Genomic DNA, 22763 nt, shown 5'->3' on the forward strand with positions numbered 1-22763 from the left:
GTGTTGTGGGCCAAGCTAGGGGGCCCTACCTGTTGACAAGCAGGCAGGGTGGGGGTTCACAGGGAAGACCCACTGACCTCTTCTCCTTAGGGCATCTGTGGCCTGCTGGAGGTGTGGATAAAGTGCTCAGGGTCGTTGTTCTTTCCCCAGTCCGAGGGCCACAAGGTGGGTACCACTGCACTGGCAGTGGCAGAGGGGCTTTCAGTTGCCTCTGGGAGCTCCACCTCACAGGAACACAGCACTACTAATGGAAATGTTCGGCGGAGCGTGTGGGGTGGCTGTGCTGCTGGCACAAGCTGGGGACTTTGTTTGGTGAATAGTGGGGGGTCAAGGACTCACAGGGAAGAGAGACTGGGCTCCTCTTCGCATGGCGACTGTGGCATACTGGAAGTGCAAATGAAGACTTCAGGCTCTGTGTTCTTTCCCCAGTCCAAGAGCAGCAAGGGCAGAACTGCTGCAGTGGCAGTGGCAGAGAGGCCGTCACTTGTCCCTGGGAGCTCTACCCCTGGGAAACCCAGAGCCACTACCAGTGAGTGTGCTCAGCCAGGGGCGGGGCAGCTGCTCTGTGGTCCCAAGCCAGTGAGAGGTTGGGTAGTAGGGACTCACAGGGAAGAGAGGCTGGGCTCCTCTCCATATGATGAACCCAGAGCAGCAAAAATGGTGGTAGACCTGCTACCTCTAGGAACTACATCCCAGGGAAGCGCAGAGATGCTGTTGGCCAGAGAGCCCAGATGGTGTTGTGGTGGCCACACCAGGGTCCCAGGCCAATGGGCCTTATTCAGTGAGGTACAGTGAAGACAAAGCCTACCATCCTTCCACTGCTCAGCCCCGTAGATTTTGCCACTATCCTGGGTGTGTGCAAGGGAGCCCAGCCTCTCCCATTGCCAGAGCTGTAGCTGCTGGTCCTAGGGTGCCTGGGGATCCAAGCCCCCTGGGACTTTGTGTGTGTCTCTGCAGCAGCTCTGCCCAGGCTGCGTAGCTTTTGTGTCAGACTGGAGGCCCCAGTGGTGGAGGGGGGGAGGGGGTCAGAGACAACACAGGTGATCTCCTGAGCCCAGGGTTACAAAGGTCCATGGCAGAAATGTGGGTGCCCAGGGATTCTCACTCACTCACCATTTCCCTGCCTTGGGAGACCTCCCTTGACCCCATGCCACTCCCAAGTGGGCAGTTTTCCTGTTTCCTGTTTCTCCATTCTCCATGGGTCATGTTGCTTCCTTGATGAATCCCAATGTGACCACCTGGATGATCCAGTTGAAGAGCTAGTGTTTACTCCCCACTCTTCCTTCTCTCCATGACAGCAGGGCACACCAGCTGCTTCTAGTCAGCCATCTTGGCCCCTCTCCTGTTACCTTGTTTTAATAAAATCTTCCTTATTCCAAAACTAGAACAATATTTTTCTATATTTTCTTCCTAAAGTTTTCCTTTTAGCAAAAGTCCTTATCTGTTTAAGTTGACTCTAGTGTACAGCATAAGACAGGAATTCAATTTTAGTTTCTGAATGAATGCTCAGTTGTCCCAGCACTGTTTATTGAACAATTCTTCCTTTCCTCATTGATCTTTAACACCCCTGTGCCACATGTTTTCTGTGGCCCCTGGGACCCATTGATTTTCCCTTCTTAGTCTCCTTTGTATCACAAGAGCTAGAAACCCAGGAGCTGAATTTGCCAAACTTCTTTGCCAATAAGGTTTAAGATACAGTGCTGTCAAAAAAAAAATGCACTTACACAAATTTGGAAGACAGTAGAGCAGTAGAAACAATTCACTCCTAGCAATAATTGCAGAGGAAATACAGACCTGGGTAGGTATGAGGTTTTACATATATGGTAGTCACAGTCTTGGGGCTGCAGTTTGGGGATGCTGTGACCTCAGCAGGCATGTCCAACAGTTTGCTGACCTCTGAATAACCTCTACAGATGGCTGTGGCAGTGGATCATACAGCTAATGGCACCTTCTTTTCCCATATATTTGCCCTTCCAGCCCTTCAATGATTTGTGCATATCTTCCTGTTTTAAATTCCTCCTACTCAAAATACTGAATGATTTCTGGTTTCTTCATTGCACCTAAAAAATAGACCACTCTGTCAAAGATCATAATTTCATTTATGAACAGGTCTATTCCTGAGTTTTCTATTATGTGTCATTGGTTGTTTTAACTGTCCCTGAGGCCATACAGAGCCTTAGTTATGGATTTAAATAAACCTTGGTATCAGTAAGGTAAGTCTTCTTAGGGCTCATGTTATGGTTTGGATATGATTTGTCCACACCAAAAGTCATGTTGAAATCAGCTCATGTTCATCCCCAGTGCGGCAGTGTTGGGAGGTGGGGCCTAACAGGAAGTGTTCTGGTCATGGGGTGGATCCCTCAGAAATGACCTATGTCTTCCAGTAGCAGTGAGTTCTCACTCTCAAGACTAAATTAGCTGTCTTGGAAATGGATCAGTGCCTGCTTGCCAAGAAGATGCTGTGGCCATGCTCCTTGAACTTCCCAGCCTGCATAACTAAGAGATAAATAAATTTCTTTTCATTATAAATTACCCACTCTCGGGTATGCTGTCATAGCAGCCAGTGACCCTCTTCTTCTTCGTAAATACTTGGGTTGCTCTGAGCTCTTTGCTATTCTATGCCTACTTCAGAGTCACCTTGTCCAATTCATTTTAAAAAGTCATACTTTTTATTACACTTGCATCAAATCAATTGATACTTTTTTGAAAATTAACATGTGTTCACATTTTAGAAGAATCGTTTCAGTAATGGTGAGTGCATTCAGTTTGGTGAGGTCAAACTGAAGGATAAAAAATTCTAAGTAGAGAGTTGCACATGCAATTAGGTGAAATAAGGCAATGACAATGAGAATGAAGAGATTTTATGCTATGTTTATGAGATAAAACAATATAAAGATATACTGACTAAGAGGGAAAAATTATGGCTAATAACACCTTCTGGGCCCCAGTGTGCTATTCCTTACCATAAATACCAAAGCAGTCTGAGTAGGGTCAAGTATAATGAGACTAGTTTAGGACATGTTGAGTTCTGGTGACTAAGATTGCTGAGTGAAAATGAGGGTGAAATTCTCAGAAAGGAATGAACTGTGTTTGCAGAGTTAACAGTCATGCAAATATGAGCGATTGTAGAAGCTAGTGTAGAAAAATGTACCCACCCTTGGGAAGAAACTAGGAGAATTGTCATTTTAAAGAGATCACAAGAAAAGGAGCCAGTGACAGATACTGAGAGAACTGTCCAGAGACAGAGCAGAAAATCTAGCTAAGAAAACCTTTGTGAAACTCAAAAGAGCAGTTTTAGAAAGGAGGAAATTGTTATCAGTGTTAAATAACTAAAGAAAAGATATATATATCCACTCTATTTAGTAATATAAAGTTAATTGTTGGAAATAATTTCATTGCTTTTCGGGGGACAGAAGAAAAAGTATTATCAGTTGAACAGCAAATGGCAAAGGAGGAAGGGAGATAGTGTAAGAATAGACAAGTCTTCTCAAGAAGCTTGGCTGCAAAGAGAAAGAGATACAGAACAGTAGCTAAAGGGCGATGGGGCATCAGAGGAAATTTTTCTAAAAACATGTTTGTATGTAGAAGGGATCAAACAAAACACAGAGAAAGGAAAATGGATGGCTAATGATCCAAGGCCTCTGTCAAGTCAGAGGACGCACTACAATGCAAGTAGTTTGATGGATGGATTAGACTTGGGCAGCAAGAGGGACAATCTTTTATGGAAAATAGAAAACACTGTGAAATTCTGGGTCCTGAAGGAAATACATTTTGTAAGTGGTTTGAGGTTGTAGGCATGAGGAAGTTATTATTTTTGTTTGTTTTCTCAGTGAATTTGAAGGTATGATCGTATCCTGAGAGTAAGAGAGGATATGGCAGAGGAAAGGATTTGAAGAGGGTGTTAGTCAAAGTTGAGAAGAGCTATTGAGATAAAAGAGAGAAGCAGCTGACTAGCTGCATGGAGAATGATTCCAGGCAGCACTGAGAGTGTGCCTAATGTGGAAGGGTTTGTCCAAACTGCTGAATGATTTTCCCCAGTAGATCACGGAAATTTGAGGCAGCATGTTTCAGTTTGTCCCAAAACTTGTATACATGGATTTCACTATGGTGACATTGGATACATGCCATGAAATCTTCCATGACTTTTATTGCAAACTGGTATGGGCTGAGTGGCAGATAGAAAAGATTGCCACAATTAGACCCGTAGGAAGAAACAGAAGAAAAATTAAACCATAGTATGTGGCAGGTTAAAAAGACAAAATACTGAATAAGAAAATACTCTAACTTTGGCTGGTTTGGGGTTATACCAAAAGATATTGATATGTGGCTAAGAGCAACAATTATTCTTTAAATAGGGTTAAGAAATGAAATAGCATCCCACTACCAGTGACAACTGAAAAACATGTAGGGAAGCCACCATTCAAAGATGCATTTGTACAGGATGGTGATTAACCAACTCCAGCCAACAGATCAGATATCCTGTTCTTAAAGAAACTTAATAAAACTGTAGGACATATTGATTTTGCTCTTCCTCTAGGCAGAAATATGCCAAGGATTTCCACCAAGAAAATAAATAATCTTGAGCTTTCCTAAGAAAGCAAATGTGGAGTTACAGAGTCTCAAAATGAATCCAGGGATAGGGCTAGTCCAGCACGCAGCTAATATTATAAAGATTCATTACCAAGTGCTGTGTTAACAAAGATGAAACACCTATCAAAGGACCTGGAGATTTTTTTCCCTAAAATACACACAGGAGAAATGGAGACAGAAGAGCAAGTAATAACTTGATGAACTGATAAGCCATCTGTGAAGTAGAGATCCATCAGGTGCCCCATGAGAGGTAGTTCTGGAGAGTTCCAGGGGAATGGTTTGATATGTTGTTAATCACTGAGATTCCAACAGCACAGCTGTTACTTGAAAATGTGAGGGGTTGGGGCAGAATGTTCCAGAGGGGAGCTGTGAAGCATCAGAGCTTACCTTGTTCCCTTGGATGTGAGGTCAACAGGCATCTGCCACAGTGGCTCATGAAATGGCATTGGCTGAGCTGGTCACTGATCACACACTGCAAATTAAAAGTGGTTTCTTAGCTAAAACAGACTATGAAATAGCTACAAGAATGCTTCTCTATTCAATATGTCAAGGGCACACGTGAGCTGCAATCTACAGTGGAAATTAAGGGGAAAAAGTTGATGGTAGGAGAAAGGGAACCCAGGAAAGAAAAAGAAAGAGCAGAAATCTCTCTGTCCATCCCTCTCATCTTTTCTTCTACTTTTTTTGTAGAAAAACTCACTGTTTTCCCATGTGCCACTGTCCAGGAGGGAGCTATATTGAAATAACATTTCCAGAAATTATTGTCAACTTTTATCTGCTCCTCCTAAAAGGAGGAGGGGTGATTTATCTACCTTGTAGATATGCTACTTTTAGCAAACTGGAATAGAATAGCGTATCTTTAATCTGATTACAGGCTATGGAAAACTTCTATAGCAAATATCATGTTTAATAGGAATTTAATAGGAGTTTAATGGTGATATATTAAAAGCTTTCACTTTGCCTAAGCTTAAGAACAAAACAAGGATATCAGTTATTATTGACCCTTTGAATTATACTGGAGGTCCTAGGTAGTACAATAGAAAATACAAATAAGCAAAAGATATAAATACAAATAAAATATCTTGGAAAGTAAGAAAAGAAATCAACCGCTCTTATTCATAGAATATATAATTATGAGCACTGAAAAATTCTTAAACTACAATTAACAAATTAAGAAATAAATCTAACAATGTTTCTGGATATAAACTCAGGATTTAAATAAATAAAGAATATATATACAATAGTGCATATAATTAGGAAGTAATTTTTTAATCAGAGGTTTTACAATAGCATAAAAAATATTCAAATGTCCAGGAATAAATTAAAGATATATAAGACCTCTACACAAAAGAATAAAAGACAGAGAGAAATTGAAGAATAGCTAAATACATGGAGAGATATATCTCATTTATGAACTGGAATATTTATTATTCTAAAGCTTCCTTTTTCTGATTCAGTACAATTCCAAATAAAATTACAGCTTTTCTATGGAAATGGCAAGGGCCAAGAATAAGAAAAACTATCCTGAAGAAGAATAACCAAATAAGAGGTTTTATAGCACCAGATATTAAGATATAATAAAGTTTCAGTAGTTAAGGGAGCATTGTTTTGCCCTCTGAATAGACAATTAGAAACCAATGAAAGAGAGTAGAAAATTCATAATTACACTTATATTTACATGGTGTCTCCTGAAATTTGATAAAAGCTCCACTACAATGGGTAAAGGATGACCTTTTCAATAAAGAGCACCAGATCAATTGAGCATCCATATGGGGGAAAAAAAGTGCATTTTCACCGCACTATTCATCGTATACAAAAATTCATTTCAGATAGATTATAGACCTCTATTTGAAAGATAAAACAAAAATAATTCTAGAAGAATATATAGGAGAATATATTCATGACCTTGGAACAAGAAAAGATTGATTAAACAAGACACAAAGAAAATAGTATTTATAATAACAGACACAGAGTAATTGGCCTGGATTGAAAACCATGTGGCAGTAATTACTAAAGCTATATATATGCATATTCTATAAACTCTAAGTTCTACTTCTAGAGGTATACCCAAAAGCATGTGCATATATGTGCACCAGAGACCTGCACAAATTGTCTTACCAGAATGATTTATCATAGATCCCTAGTGGAAACAACCTAAAGCTTCATAGATAATAGAATATATAAGTTGTACTATAGTCCTACAATGGAATATTATAGAACAATGAGGAACATCAGACTACTGCTACATGCTGTGACTTGGGTGAATAATTTTGAGAACAAGAAGCCCAATACAAGAGAATGCATATTATACGATTCCATTTTTATAAAGCTCTAAAAACATGTTAAACTAATTTATTGAGATAGAAGATACTAGAATAGTAGTTAATTTGTTAGAACTATAATTACTATGCATTGACATGAGGGAGGCTGTGAAGAAGTTTGTGTTCTATTTCTTGATCATAGGTATGTTCAATTTGTAAGGCTAATACTTTATAATATTTTATTTATACTTCAGAAAAATAATATGCAAAATAAAAATCACAAATGCAAACTGCACTTTCACTCCTTAAGACTTCAATGCCTTTTCATACTTAAGATGAAGGAATGAATACACTACTCTTGCTCTTATAGAATGTATTAAAGAAAACTTGAAAAATCAATCTAATGAGTTGCTGATTGGTATAGTGGGGTGTAACAAAAACAGCACGAACATATCTCAGTTTAAGCACTTGCATTTACATGTGGCAGCTTTGTGGCCTCGTTGACCTTGGTTTCTTTATCTATAAAACAATGGCAATAGTATTCCTCTTCCCCTACTTTGATATCCTCATTCAACCTGGAAAATATTTTTCTTTCCACATTTTACCCTAAATTCTGGCTTCTTGGTGAAACTTTTTTCTATTCCTCATGCTGACTTTAATAATCCTTCCCTGCTTCTCTATCCACACTTTCAGCATACTTACTGCTTTGATCTGAGTGTTGGTGTCCTCCCAGAATTCCTGTGCTGGAACTTCATCTCCAATGTGATAGTACTAAGAAGTGGGCCTTTGGGAGGTGATTAGGTCCTGAGGGCCTGTCCTGAATGGAATTAGTGCCCTTATGAAAACGATTGAACAGAAAACCAAACACAGCATGTTCTCATTCATAAGTGGGAGTTGAACAATGAGAACACATGGACACAGGGAAGGGAACATCACACACTGGGGCCTGTCGGGGGGTGGGTGGCTCGGGGAGAGATAGCTTTAAGAAAAATACCTAATGTAGATGCTGGGTTGATGGGTGCAGCAAAATACCATGGCACTTGTATACCTATGTAACAAACCTGCACGTTCTGCATATGTATCCCTGAACTTAAAGTGTATGTGTGTGTGTGTATATATATATATACTTTATATATATAAACTTTATATATATATTATATATACTTTATATATATATATGATATATATATGATTGAAGGAGCTTGCTTGTCTCTTCCTTGTCTTCTGCCATGTAGAGACAAGGTCTTGCCCCTCATCCTGTTCCTCCCAATAGCAAGGCTAAGGCCCACCTTGGAAGCAGAGAGCAAGCCCTCACCAGACACTGAATCTGCTGGCACCTTGATCTTGGACTTCCCAGCATCCAGAACTGTGAAAATAAATTTCTATTGTTTATAAATGACACAGTCTAAGATATTTTGTTATAGCAGCACAAACAGACTGAGTCACTTACATTATAGTACAGATGCTCCTCAACTTACAAGGGGATCACATCCTCATAAACCCATTTCAAGTTGAAAATATCCCATCAAAATGCATTTAATCAGCCTAACCTACGGAACATCAGAGCTTGTCCTAGCTTGCTTTAAATGTGCTCAAAACACCTACATTTGCTTACAGTTGGGCAAAATCATCTAATGTAAAGCCTATTTTATGAGAAAAGTGTTAAATATCTCATATAATTTACTGAATACTATACTGAAAGTGAAAGACAAAATGTTTGTATGAGTACTCAAAGTACAGTTTCTACTGAATGAGTATCACTTTTGCACCATCATAAAGTCAAAAAATCTTAAGTCAAACTATCATAAGTCAGAGACCATCTACATTAGATTTTTTTCCCACTAGAAGGGAACTTTTAGAAGCTTCTAGAGCACAAGGACTGATGTTTTGTATACCTGGAATGGAGCCCAATGCCTGACACATCAGTGCTCAATAAATATATGCATGAATAAATAAATGAGTGAATGAAAGTCAGTCTTACCTACCTAACCGAGAGACTGTAACAATCCTGTGGGCTCATATTGCATGAAAGGGAAACGCTACACAGAGGTAAATGATTGCAGGATGATGCACTGGAATAAGCCACAGAATAGTTTCCAGTTTATCTTCTTCACTCATGAAGGAATACAGAATACACTAGCTGACTTTTGAAGAGTCATGATAACTGAAGGGTTTAAAAAATATTCACAGAACCTTCACTGAAACTCACAAACCCTGAAAAGACAGACAACTGACAACAAAAATAGGAATCTAGTCAGAAGTGACAATAAAACCCTTGTCATGGAGACAGAGGCAATGTTTAAAACAAGCAGCCCTCAGGATTGAAATGCATTCTCCCTGTCTACTCCAAAACTCAATGGATGGGTAAATAATGTGAAAGGAAATCAGTATGTCCTACTACTATAAATGAGGCAATTAGACTATCTGTTGCACACACATTTATGAATAGTGGTGCCGGCAAGCATCTTCAAAAAGATGCATCTGCTTCTTTTGTGCAGAAATATATAATCAAACTCTCCCCTCTTTTAATAGATCATGGCCTACCTTTTTGTTTTGAGTTTATGTTACACAAGCTAATTTTCACTCTTTATTTTACTAAAATAAAAGAACTCTAGTCAAACGACAACACATCAATATCACCATCGATGCCAACATTATGTTTTTCCTCAGGAACATTTAACAATTCTTCTCCCAACCCAGCACAACAGAAGATGTATAAGGAAGCAGTTTGACTGACTCTAGGGATTGGGTTTGGCCTGTAGAACACTTCACCTCAAAGTCAGCTGTTCAAATCCAGCCCCAAGTGAAGAGGATGAAAATATTTTCAGGTGTCGTGGGCTTAAATCAAGTTAAAGCCTTGATTCAGCTCCCTGAGGCAATATATTTTAGCATCTTATTCACAGCCTTACAGCAAGAAAAAGGTCTGCAGACACCCAGAGACTGAACTAGCCCTTTATCCAACATCCAGCTGCATTCTATGGGCCCCACCCAGTGTCCTATCAGGCCCCTCCCGTGAGGTAACAGCAAGATTTTCACTTCACATCTCTTACTGACACCTAAATTGTTACCTCCCACCACTGGGATGCTGGAAATGAAGCTGGGGATTTAAAAAGAAAAAGCTATTCAATGCTTTCCTTCTCAAACAACGAGATGATTCAGAAAGAAGAAGAAAAACAAGAAAATTAAATACGGAATTACAAACTTTCCTGTACATGGCTCTGAATACATAGTAATTTCCCTGATAAACTTTAAGATTTGGCCCAGGGAAAATATTCACCCCATTATGAATGTAATGGAGTTCCTATAAATATGATACACAACCTACTAACTTGCATACCAAATTAGATGCAGGAGACATTGCTGAATCAGAAACACCTGTTCCTGAATTTCTGTAAATACATAAGCTATTGAATCAAAATGATCACCAGCAGTAGTAAATCATATCAAAATCAAGCAAGATACACCTTATGGGTGAACAGATACATCACCAGGCAAATTAAAATATTGATATATTACCACTGCTAAAATTTTCCAAACACAATTACACAGAGCCTCACATTTTCAATATCACCTCATTCAATTCCTGATTTTATTTGGTTCTAAGATGACCTTATCACTTGACCAAAATGAAACAAAGACACAGTAGTCAGGCTGTGGTTTGATCAAAGGGAAAACTCCTGGGCTGAAAATCAGCAGAGCTCTCATCCTGACTGTGTCATCACCATGCTGCATTAACTTGCGCAAGAAATGTCAATTATCTGGTCTATCCCTTCATCTGCAATACAAAGGTAGGAAAGGAAGGTAAAATAAGGTATTATGGGAAATTCCTTCCAGCTGCAGAACAGGCTTTTCACAGCCTATATAAAAAATTTAATTATAATATAATTTCCCAGGCAAGATGGATGAATAGGAACAGCTCCAGTCTGCAACTCCCAGCAAGACCAACCCAGAAGGCAGGTGACTTCTGCATTTCCAACTGATGTACCTGACTCATCTCTTTGGGACTGGGTAGACAGTGGTTACAGCCCACGGAGGGCAAGCAGAAGCAGGGTGGGGCATTGCCTCACCCGGGAAGTGAAAGGGGTTGGGGAAATCCCTCCCCTAGCCAAGGGAAGCCATGAGAGACTGTGCTGTGAGGAACAGTGCACTCTGGCCCAGATACTACATTTTCCCCACAATCTTCACAACCTGCAGACCAGGAGATTCCCTTGGGTGCCTATACCACCAGGGCCCTGGGTTTCAAGCACAAAGCTGGGCAGTCCTTTGGGCAGACACCAAGCTAGCTGCAGGAGTTTTTTGTTTTTTGTTTTTTTTTTTGGACCCCAGTGACACCTGGAACACCAGTGAGACAGAACTGTTCACTCCCCTGGAAAGGGGTCTGAAGCCAGGGAGCTGAGTGATCTTACTCAGCAGATCCCACCCCCATGGAGCCCAACAAGCTAAGATCCACTGGCTTGAAATTCTTACTGCCAGCACAGCAGTCTGAAGTTGATCTGGGCCACTCCAGCTTAGTGAGGGGAGGGGCGTCCACCATTACTGAGGCTTCAGTAGGCAGTTTCCCCTCATGTTGCAAACAAAGCCAGTGGGAAGTTCTGACTGGGCAGAGCAGCAGTTCTGACCATCACAGCACAGCAAAGCCATTGTAACCAGACTGCCTCTCTAGATTCCTCCTTTCTGGGCAGGGCATCTCTGAAAGAAAGGCAGCAGCCCCAGTCAGGGACTTATAGATAAAACTCCCATCTCCCTGGGACAGAGCACCTGGGGAAAGGGGCAGCTGTGGGTACAGCTTCAGTAGACTTAAACGTTCCTTCCTGCCAGCATTGAAGAGAGCGGTGGATCTCCCAGCACAGCACTCAAGCACTGCTAAGAAACAGACTGCCTCCTCAAGTGGGTCCCTGGCCCCTGTGTCTCCTGAGGGGGAGACACCTCCCGGCAGGGTTCAACAGACACCTCATACAAGAATGCTCTGACTGGAATCTGGTGAGTGCCCCTCTGAGACGAAGCTTCCAGAGGAAGGGACAGGCAGCAATCTTTGCTGTTCTGCAGCCTCTGCTGGTGATACCCAGGCAAACAAGGTCTGGAGTGGATCTCCAGCAAACTGCAGCAGACCTGCAGAAGAGGAGCCTGAATGTTAGAAGGAACACTAACAAACGGAAAGCAATAGCATCAACATCAACAAAAAGGGTGACCACTCAAAATCCCCATCTGAAGGTCACCAACATCAAATACCAAAGGTAGACAAATCCATGAAGATGAGGAAAAGCCAGCGCAAAAAGGCTGAAAATTCCAAGAACCAGAATGCCTCTTCTCCTCCAAAGCATCACAGTTCCTCATCAGCCAGGGAACTAAACTGGACAGAGAACGAGTATGATGAATTGAGAGAAGTAAGCTTCAGAAGGTGGGTAATAACAAACTCCTCTGAGCTAAAGGACATGTTCTAATCCAGTGCAAGGAAGGTAAGAACCTTGATAAAAGGTTACAGGAACTGCTAACTAGAATAACCAGTATAGAGAAGAACATAAATGACCTGATGAAGCTGAAAAACACAGAACTAGGACTTCATGAAGCATACACAAGTATCAATAGCCAAATTGATCAAGCGAAAGAAATGATATCAGAGATTTAAAATCAACTTAATGAAATGATGCATGAAGACAAGATTAGAGAAAAAAGAATGAAAAGGAATGAACAAAGCCTGCAAGAAATACAGGACTGTGTGAAGAGACCAAACCTATGTTTGATTGGTATACCTGAAAGTGATGGGGAGAATGGAACCAAGTTGGAAAACACACTTCAGGATATTATCCAGGAGAACTTCCTCAACCTAGCAAGACAGTCCAACATGCAAATTAAGGAAATACAGAGAACACTACAAAGATACTCCTCGAGAAGAGAAACCCCAAAACACATAATCGTCAGATTCACCAAACTTGAAATGAAGAAAACAATGTTAAGGGCAGCAGAGAGAAAGGTCAGGGTACCCACAAAGGGAAGCCCATCAGACTAACAGTGGATACCTCTACAGAAACCCTACAAGCCAGAAGACAGTGGGGGCCAACATTCAACATTCTTAAAGAAAAAATTTTTCAGCCTGGAATTTCATATCCAGCCAAGTTAAGCTTAATAAGTGAAAGAGAAATAAAATCCTTTACAGACCAGCAAATGCTGAGGGATTTTGTCACTACCAGGCCTGCCTTACAAGAGCTACTGAAGGAAGCATTATATATGGAAAGGAAAAACCAGTACTAGCCACTGAAAAAACACACCAAAATGTAAAGACCATCAATACTATGAAGAAACTGCATGAACTAATGGGCAAAATAACCAGCTAGCATCATAATAACAGGATAAAATTCACACATAACAGTATTAACCTTAAATGTAAATGGGCTAAATGCCTCAACTAAAAGACACAGACTGGCAAACTGGATAAAGAGTCAAGACCCAATGGTGTGCTGTATTCAGGAGACCTATCTGATATGCAAAGACACACATAGGCTCAAAATAAAGGGATGGAGGAAGGTTTTACAAGCAAACGGAAAGCACAATAAAAGCAACGGTTGCAATCCTAGTCTCTGATAAAACAGACTTTAAACCAACAACAACAAAAAAAGACAAAGAAAGGCATTACATAATGGTAAAGGGATCAATACAACAATAAGAGCTAACTATCCTAAATACATACGCACCCAATACAGGAGCACCCAGAATGATAAAGCAAGTTCTAAGAGACCTACAAATAGACTGAGACTCATACACAATAATAGCAGGAGACATTAACACCCCAATGCCAATATTAGACAGATCAACAAGGCAGAAAATTAACAAGGATATTTAGGACTTGAACTCAGCTCAGGACCAAGTGGACATAATAACATCTACACAGCACTCCACCCCAAATCAACAGAATATACATTCTTCTCAGCACCACATCGCATTTATTCTAAAATCGACCATGTAATTGGAAGTAAAACACTCCTCAGCAAATGCAAAAGAACGGAAATCATAACAAATAGTCTCTCAGACCACAGTGCAATCAAATTAGAACTCAAGATTAAGAAACTCACTCAAAACCATACAACTACATAGAAACTGAACAACCTCCTCCTGAATGACTACTGGGTAAATAACAAAATTAAGGCAGAAATAAATAAGTTATTTGAAACCAATGAGAACAAAGACACGATGTACCAGAATCTCTGGAACACAGCTAAAGCAGTGTTTTGGAGGGAAATTTATAGCACTAAATGCCCACAGGAGAAAGCAGGAAAGATCTAAAATTGACACCCTAACATCATAATTAAAAAAACTAGAAAAAAGAAGAGCAAACAATTCAAAAGCTAGCAGAAGACAAATAAGATCAGAGCAGAATTGAAGGAGACAGATACATGAAAAACCCTTCAAAAAAGTCAATGAATACAGGAGATGGTTTTTTTTTTTTTAAAGATTAACAAAATAAACCATTAGCCAGATTAATAAAGAAGAGAGAAGATCAAATAGATGCAATTAAAAAAATGATAAAGGGGATATCACCAGTGATCCCACAGAAATACAAACTACCATCAGACAATGCTATAAACACCTCTACACAAATCAACTAGAAAACCTAGGAGCAATGGACAAATTCCTGGACACATACACCCTCCCAAAACTAAACCAGGAAGAAGTTGATTCCCTGAATAGACCAATAACAAGATTGAAATTGAGGCAGTAATTAATAGCCTACCAACAAAAAAAGCCCAGAACAAGAGAGATTCATAGCCAAATTCTACCAGAGGTACAAGGAGGAGCTAGTACCATTCCTTCTAAAATGATTCCAAGCAATAGAAAAAGAAAGACTCCTCCCTAACTTGTTTTATGAGGCCAGCATCATCCTGATAACAAAACCTGGCAGAGACCCACACAAAAAAAGAAAATTTCAGGCCAATATCCCTGATGAACATTGATGCAAAAATCCTCAACAAAATACAGGCAAACTGAATCCAGCAGTAAATTAAAAAGCTTATCCACCAAGATCAAGTCAGCTTCATCTCTGGGATGGAAGACTGGTTCAACATATGCAAATCAATAAACGTAATCCATCACATTGCAGAACCAATGACAAAAACCACATGATTATCTCAATAGATGGAAAAAAGGCCTTCGATCAAATTCAACACCTCTTCATGCTAAAAACACTTAATAAACTAGGTATTAGTGGAACGTATCTCAAAATATTCAGAGCTATTTATGACAAACCAACAGCCAATACCATAGTGAATAGGCAAAAGCTGGAATCATTTCCTTTGAAAACCAGCACAAGACAAGGATGCCCTTTCTCACCACTCCCATTTAACATAGTATTGGAAGTTCTGGCCAGGCAATCAGGCAGGAGAAAAAAACAAAGGTATTCAAATAGGAAGAGAGGAGGTCAAATTATCTCACTTTGCAGATGACATGATTGTATATTTAGAAAACTCCATTGTCTCAGCCCCAAAACTCCTTAAGCTGATAAGCAACTTTAGCAAAGTCTCATGATACAAAATCAATGTGCAAAAATCACAAGCATTCCTATACACCAATAATAAAGAGCTAAATCATGACTGAACTCCTATTCACAATTGCTACAAAGAGAATAAAATACCTAAGAATACAGCTTACAAGGGATGTGAAGGAAATCTTCAAAGAGAACTACAAACCACTACTCAAGGAAATAAGAAAGGACACTAACGAATAGAAAAACACTCCATGCTCATGGATAGGAATAATCAGTATTGTGAAAATGGCCATACTGCCCAAAGTAATTTAAAGATTCAATGCTATTCCCATCAAGCTACCATTAACTCTTTCCACAGAATTAGAAAAAACTACTTTAAATTTCATATGGAACCAAAAAGATCTCATATAGCCAAGACAATTCTAAGCAAAAAGAACAAAGCTGGAGGCATCATGCTACATGACTTAAAGTATACTACAAGGCTACAGTAGTGAAAACAGCATGGTACTGGTACCAAAACAGATATAAAAACCAATGGAACAAAACAGAGGCCTCAGAAATAACACCACACATCTACAACCATCTGATCTTTGACAAACATGACAAAAACAACCAATGGGGAAAGGATTCCCTATTTAATAAATGGTGTTAAAAGAGCCCATATAGCCAAGACAATTCTAAGCAAAAAGAACAAAGCTGGAGGCATCACACTACCTGACTTCAAACTACACTACAAGCCTACAGTAACCAAAACAACTTGATACTGGTGCCAAAACAGATATATACATCCATGGAACAGAACAGAGGCCTCAGAAATAACACCACACATCTACAGCTATCTGATCTTTGATAGACCTGACAAAAACAAGCAATAGGGAAAGGATTTCCTACTTAATAAATGGTGCTGGGAAAACTGACTAGGCATATGCAGAAAACTGAAACTGGACCCCCTCCTTACACCTTATACAAACGTTAACTCAAGATGGATTCAAGACTTAAATGTAAGACCTCCAGCAATAAAAACCCTAGAAGAAAACCTAGGCAATATCATTCAGGACATAGGCATGGGCAAAGACTTCATTACTGAAACACCAAAAGCAATTGCAACAAAAGCCAAAATTGACAAATGGAATCTAATTAAACTAAAGAGCTTCTGCACAGCAAAAGAAACTATCATCAGAGTGAACAGGCAACCTACAGAATGGGAGAAAGTTTTTGCAATCTACCCATCTGACAAAGGGCTAATATCCAGAATTTACAGGGAACTTAAACAAATTTACAAGAAAACAAACAATCCCATCAAAAAGTGGGCAAAGGATATGAACAGATACTTCTCAAAAGAAGACATTTATGCAGCCAATAAACATATGAAAACAAGCTCATCATCACTGGTCATTAGATAAATGCAAATCAAAACCACAATGAGATACCATCTCATGCCAGTTAGAATGGCGATCATTAAAAAGTCAGGAAATAACAGATGCTGAGAGGATGTGGAGAATTAGGAATGCTTTTACACTGTTGGTGGGAGTGTAAATTAGTTGAATCACTGTGCAAGACAGTGTGGTGATTCCTCAAGGATCTAGAACTAGAAATACCATTTGACCCAGCAATCCCATTACTGGGTATATACCCAAAGGATTATAAATCATTCTACTATAAAAACACAAGCACACGTATGTTTATTACAGCACTATTCGTGATAGCAAAGACTTGGAACCAACCTAAATGCGTTTGCAGTGACACGGATGAAGCTGAAAACCATCATTCTCAGCAAACAAGGGAACAGAAAACCAACCACCACATGTTCTCACCCATAAGAGGGAGTTGAACAATGAGAACATATGGGCACAAGGTGGGGAACATCACACACTGAGTCCTATCAGGGGGTAGGGGGCAAGGGGAGGGATAGCATTAGGAGAAATACTTAATGTAGATGACAGGTTGATGGTTGAAGCAAACCACCATGGCACATGTACATCTATGTAAGATACCTCCACATTCTGCACATGTATCCCAGAACTTAAGTGTAATTTTAAAAAAAGAAAAAAAAGAAGATCAAAATAAACAAACAAAATTTTATTTATCATAAATTAGCTCCATAAGGCCTTCTTTAGTAAGAGATATTCAAATACCATGTTTATATACATTATATTTTTATTTAAAAAAGTAATTAGTACATATTAATTGCCAACTGATTCCTATAAATATTTTACTTTAATTTATATTTGAAATCTACCTTTATTCCAGACTTAAGGCTAAAAATTAAAATATGCTGGACTCCAAGAATGCCGCTTAGTCACAATCTAAATAAAAACATTAATATGCCACTCCAAAAGTTTCTATCAAGAGAAACTAGACAAGCATAAGAGTATCAGAAGTCTTTCTACATTCTTGGACATTCCTAAACATTGCTCCAAGGCTATACAGCTGACCTGTGAACACTGTGGGGGCTAGGTGCGCCTACTTCCCACATATTCAAAAATCTGAGTAAAAATTTTGACTCCCCAAAAAGTTAACTACAATAGCCTGCTGTTGATGAGAAGCGTTACCAATAACATACAGCTGATTAGCATGTATCTATGTTATATGTATTATATACTGTGTTATTACAACTATGTAAGCTAGAGAAAGAAAATGTTAAGAAAATCATAAGAAACAGAAAACACATTTACTATTCATTAAGTGAAAGTGGATCATCATAAAGGTCTTTGCATTTGTTTACATTTCTCTCAGTTGTAAATAGTACCTGTATGGTCTTTGTTTGTGTGCCTAAGTTTTAATAAATTTTAAAATTTTGTCATATATTCCTGTATATTTTATAGCACTAAATGATAAAACAGACTAGTATCTACATATATTTGATAGATTCATGGCATATTAAACCTTTCCTTCTTTTTTTTTTTTTTTAAATATTTCCAGGCTGTGGTTCATCTGTGAATTTTTTCAGATTATTGCAAATTTCCAAAACATGTTCTAATATATTTATTGAGAAAAATCTGCATATAGGAGGAGTTTGAACCCTCACAGTTCAAATTCGTGTTACTCAAGGGTCAACTGCTTTTGTATTTTGTTTTCTACATGGAAAAGTTGTTCACAGAGTCATCAGACATAGGGAAAAGGACTAGCCCACTTGATTCTCCTGATGCACAGTTCTGTGATGAGTAACTTTTCTAGATATTCCAAATCAAAACTTACTGCACTAAGGGCATATGAGGAAAGGTGGTAGGCATTCCCACTTTTAAAAGACAATCTTTTCTTAGAGACAATAACAAAAGGTCATTAGAGAGTTGTCTAGAGTAAACAAATGTTCTTGCTCAGACCCAGTGTGATGGTTAATTTTATGTGTCAACTTGCCTGGGCCACAGTGCCCAGATATTTGTTCAAACATTGTTCTGCATGTTTCTGTGAAGGTATGTTTGGATGAGATTAACCCTTAAATTGGGGAACTTTGAGTAAAGCAGACTGCCCTCTATAATGTCAGTATACTTCATCAATCAGTTGAAGGCCTGAATAGAACAAAAAGGATGACCTCTCTGGAGCAACAGGGAGTTCTGCAGCAGACAGCCTATGAACTTGAACTACATCATCAGTTCTCCCTGAGTCTGCTGCCTGCTGGCTCACCCTGCAGATTTTGGACTTGACAGTCTCCATAATTATGCAAGCCAATTCCTTAAAATAAATCTCTCTCTATAAACATCTTATCAGTTCTGTTTCTCTGGAGAATCCTGACTAACATACCCAGGTTCCAATCCCAACTTGGCCATATGCTTGTTGTCTGGTGTTGGGTTAGTTACTTAAGTCAACTGAGCCAAGGTCCCCTCATTTGTAAATTGAGGAAAGTAATGTGCCTGTGTCCAAGGGGTGCTGTGAAGATTAAATGTGATTGTGCACCTGTAGTATTTAGTATAGTTTATAACAGGAGTTGGCAAACATTTTCTGCAAAGGGACACATAGTAAATATTTGAGATGTTGCAAGCCAAGATGCAATGTCCTCAACTCTTGAACAACTGTTCTCATGGAAATCTTCTTTTTTTTTTCACATTTAAAAATGCAGAAGCCATTCTGAGTCCATGGATCATACAAAAATAGACAGCAAGTTGGATTTGACCCACTGACCATAAGTTTGCCAACCCCTAGTTTACAATATGTATTAAACATGTATTAAATAATGACTTCTTGCTTCCCTAAAACATCAAAATTATGAAATAAATAGCATTTGTCTCCTGGGCCCAGAATGCCCTTTCTATAGTCTTTTGCCCTCTTAATGGCACCTTTTCTCTGTTTCTTTTGAAGGGGCCTAGTAGCCATGTATTCTCCTTATATTCTTTTTGAGATCTGAGAAGAAACGGATGTTTTTTAGGATTCCTCTGTCACTTTTTTTCCCTAGGGAAATGTTGTCATATTTCGTCCAAATTCAGTAAAGTGGTGACAGAAGAGTCACATGGTATGCCTTCTGTTCACTCTGGAATAAGCAGACACACTCATCCTCTATTTAGTGGAAACTTTTCAATGACTGATTTCTATTCCTGACAAAAAAACAGTTACCACAGGCACCCTACCTGGGACCCCAGGTTAAATAAAGCATAGGAAAAGTTTTGATGAGAAAAGCTTACCCACTCCCCACTCTCACCCCCTGGAGCATTTGCAGAGTTTCACTAAGTCTCTCTAATATCAGTTTCAGAAGTAAAGGTTGAATCACCCGTCAAACATTTCAGCTATACAACATCTAATATTTGGACACAGACTGAAACCTAAAGAAGTCCCATTCTCCCCCACCCCCCGTGTTCTTCCCATTGATTTTTTTTCCCCATTGATATTTCATTTCTCCTGAGAGTACACAGCCTTTTCCCAATTTTTTTATTGTGAAAAACTTTAAAGATACAAAATGTTCAAAGAATGGTAAAAACAAATGCAAATATAGCAGCCATCTAGATTCAGTAAAGCTGCTAACATGTGGCCCTATTTTCTTTATCTATTCAGAACACAGTCTCAGCAAAGGGCAGTCTGAAGCATCCTAGAGTACGCCATCGTGAAAGCAGAAAAGGACTCACAATTGGACCAGATTATGTAAAAAAAACGCTGTCTAGGTGAAGTAAAGTCATCTGCACAGAGACAGAGTTCTCAGTCTTCAGATCCACAGACGCACACATAGGATTGAACCTGATCACATCAATGTTTCCAGAGACAAAAGAAGTTACATGCTTATCAAAATAATCTTGTGAACTATATACTTTGACAAAAACAGTGGGATAAAAAAATTTACATTAGCCCGTATAGTCAAGAGTAATCTTATAATGAATAAGAAGTAGCTCTTCTTTGTCAGTTAATGGAGGAATATTTGAACTGGAACTCAGGGCAGCGAGGAAACGAATTTTTCTTAGCATAAGTCAAGGGAATAGGGTTGCAAATATTAAACTTATGTTAATGGGAGAAATATGAATCACTCAACAAACCAGACAAAGTTTTGAAATAAGTTCAGTTGTGGAGACAAGAACTGAGTGTTTGCTTTTGAAATGTTATGGGGAAAAATCAGCTGCAATCAAAAGTGAAAGTTCGGCCGGGTGCAGTGGCTCAGGCCTGTAATCCCAGCACTTTGGGAGGCCAACGTGGGCGGATCACAAGGTCAGGAGATCGAGACCATCCTGGCTAACAAGATGAAACCTCATCTCTACTAAAAATACAAAAAAATCGCCAGGCATGGTGGTGGGTACCTGTAGTCCCAGCTACTTGGGAGGCTGAGGCAGGAGAATGTCATGAATTCAGGAGGTGGAGCTTGCAGTGAGCTGAGATCACACCACTGCACTCCAGCCTGGGTGACAGGGCGAGACGCTGCCTCGGGAAAAAAAAAAAAGTGGAAGTTCATACTATTTCACACACAAACACACCACGGCCATCATTATTACCCCTTGATTCCTGGCACTCCAGCTCACACTTCCGCCTCCCCAGGAGGCCAGCTTACATAAACACAAAGACACACGATACTCACTGCTACATGGCAGGATTTAGGAAGCAATTCTATTCCTTACTTTGTATAGCTGCTGAGTAATAACCTTTGAATATCTCCTATGGTCCAGGAGACAAAGAGTGAGATGGTACCCAAGCATCTACTGATCTCATAGGGTCAAACTGAACATACTGAGGCAACTAGAGAGATGATAGGGTGAATTCTCAAGACTTTCCCTGTCCCAGAGTGTAGCTAGAGACACTCCCTGTTCAATAAAGATTTTACTACGTGGGCTACAACTTACCTTTGAACAAACAATTTATAGATTTGATTTCTCTCTTTCACACACACACACGTGCACACACACACACACAATTAAGTCCATTGCTAACTTTCTTTTTTGCTGATTCTCCTTGTAGCAGTTATTCAAAACTTCAGACACTTCATAGCAGCATCTCAAGAAACAGGATCAGTTCAGGAAAGTTGAACCCCTGTCCCAGTTTGGCAGATCACTCTGATTCACATTTTTTAATTCCCTCACTTAGTGAACCAGTCAACCAGTGTTTATTCAGCACCCAGTATGTGCTAGGCACTCTGCCAGATGCCACAGTTATAAAGAACAAGCTGCTGCCCAAGGATTATGCAATCACTTGAACAGTTTGACAGAAAACAGAAAATAACCTGTCAACTTAGTTACTCCTGAGGAAGACGAAGCCACACAACTCAATTCAATAAGTCAGAAAGAAATGGTAATTATACAGAAGTTTTTTTCAAAGGCAACTATCATTTATTCTGTGCTAACTTGATGTCGGAAATCATAGACACAATTCTGGTTTACCTTTTATAGATGTGTGTTAGTAGGTATCTTTAGGCTTATTCCAAAACCACTTTGTGTTTGCCTCTGTTTTTATTTATTTTATCCCACCTTAACACATGTGATTTTGGGGTATTTCATGCTTCATTTTAGTCTGCTTGAAACCACTTATAGAATAGGCAGGGTATAAATAAATAAATCTAGGCATTGCCAAACTTACACAAATGTTCAATTCCCAGAAGGCCTTGCACAACTTGAATTTTTCATTTAAAAAAAAAAAAAAAAAAAAGGCCGGGCGCAGTGGCTCAAGCCTGTAATCCCAGCACTTTGGGAGGCCGAGACGGGCGGATCACGAGGTCAGGAGATCGAGACCATCCTGGCTAACATGGTGAAACCCCGTCTCTACTAAAAACTACAAAAAACTAGCCGGGCGAGGTGGCGGCGCCTGTAGTCCCAGCTACCCGGGAGGCTGAGGCAGGAGAATGGTGTGAACCTGGGAGGCGGAGCTTGCAGTGAGCTGAGATCCGGCCACTGCACTCCAGCCTGGGTCTGGGTGACAGAGCAAGACTCCGCCTCAAAAAAAAAAAAAAAAAAAAAAAAAGCTTTCCTACTTCTTTAATATTTTAATCTTCTATTCTAAATAGGCCTTCTTAGGCTAAGGAAATGTCCCTACAT

General features: G+C 39.5%; 1 long non-coding RNA gene across 1 annotated transcript in view; it reads right to left on the minus strand.

The window, feature by feature from the left end:
• LOC115896460 overlaps nt 1–22763 on the minus strand; it is a 146364-nt gene that overhangs the window by 89541 nt on the left and 34060 nt on the right. The window contains exon 2 of the long non-coding RNA XR_004056352.1: nt 4978–5062. This is a non-coding gene — a long non-coding RNA (uncharacterized LOC115896460). The remainder of the gene's footprint in view (nt 1–4977; nt 5063–22763) is intronic.

This window comes from Rhinopithecus roxellana, chromosome 3 (assembly GCF_007565055.1).
Source record: "Rhinopithecus roxellana isolate Shanxi Qingling chromosome 3, ASM756505v1, whole genome shotgun sequence".
Taxonomy (NCBI): Eukaryota; Metazoa; Chordata; class Mammalia; order Primates; family Cercopithecidae; genus Rhinopithecus; species Rhinopithecus roxellana.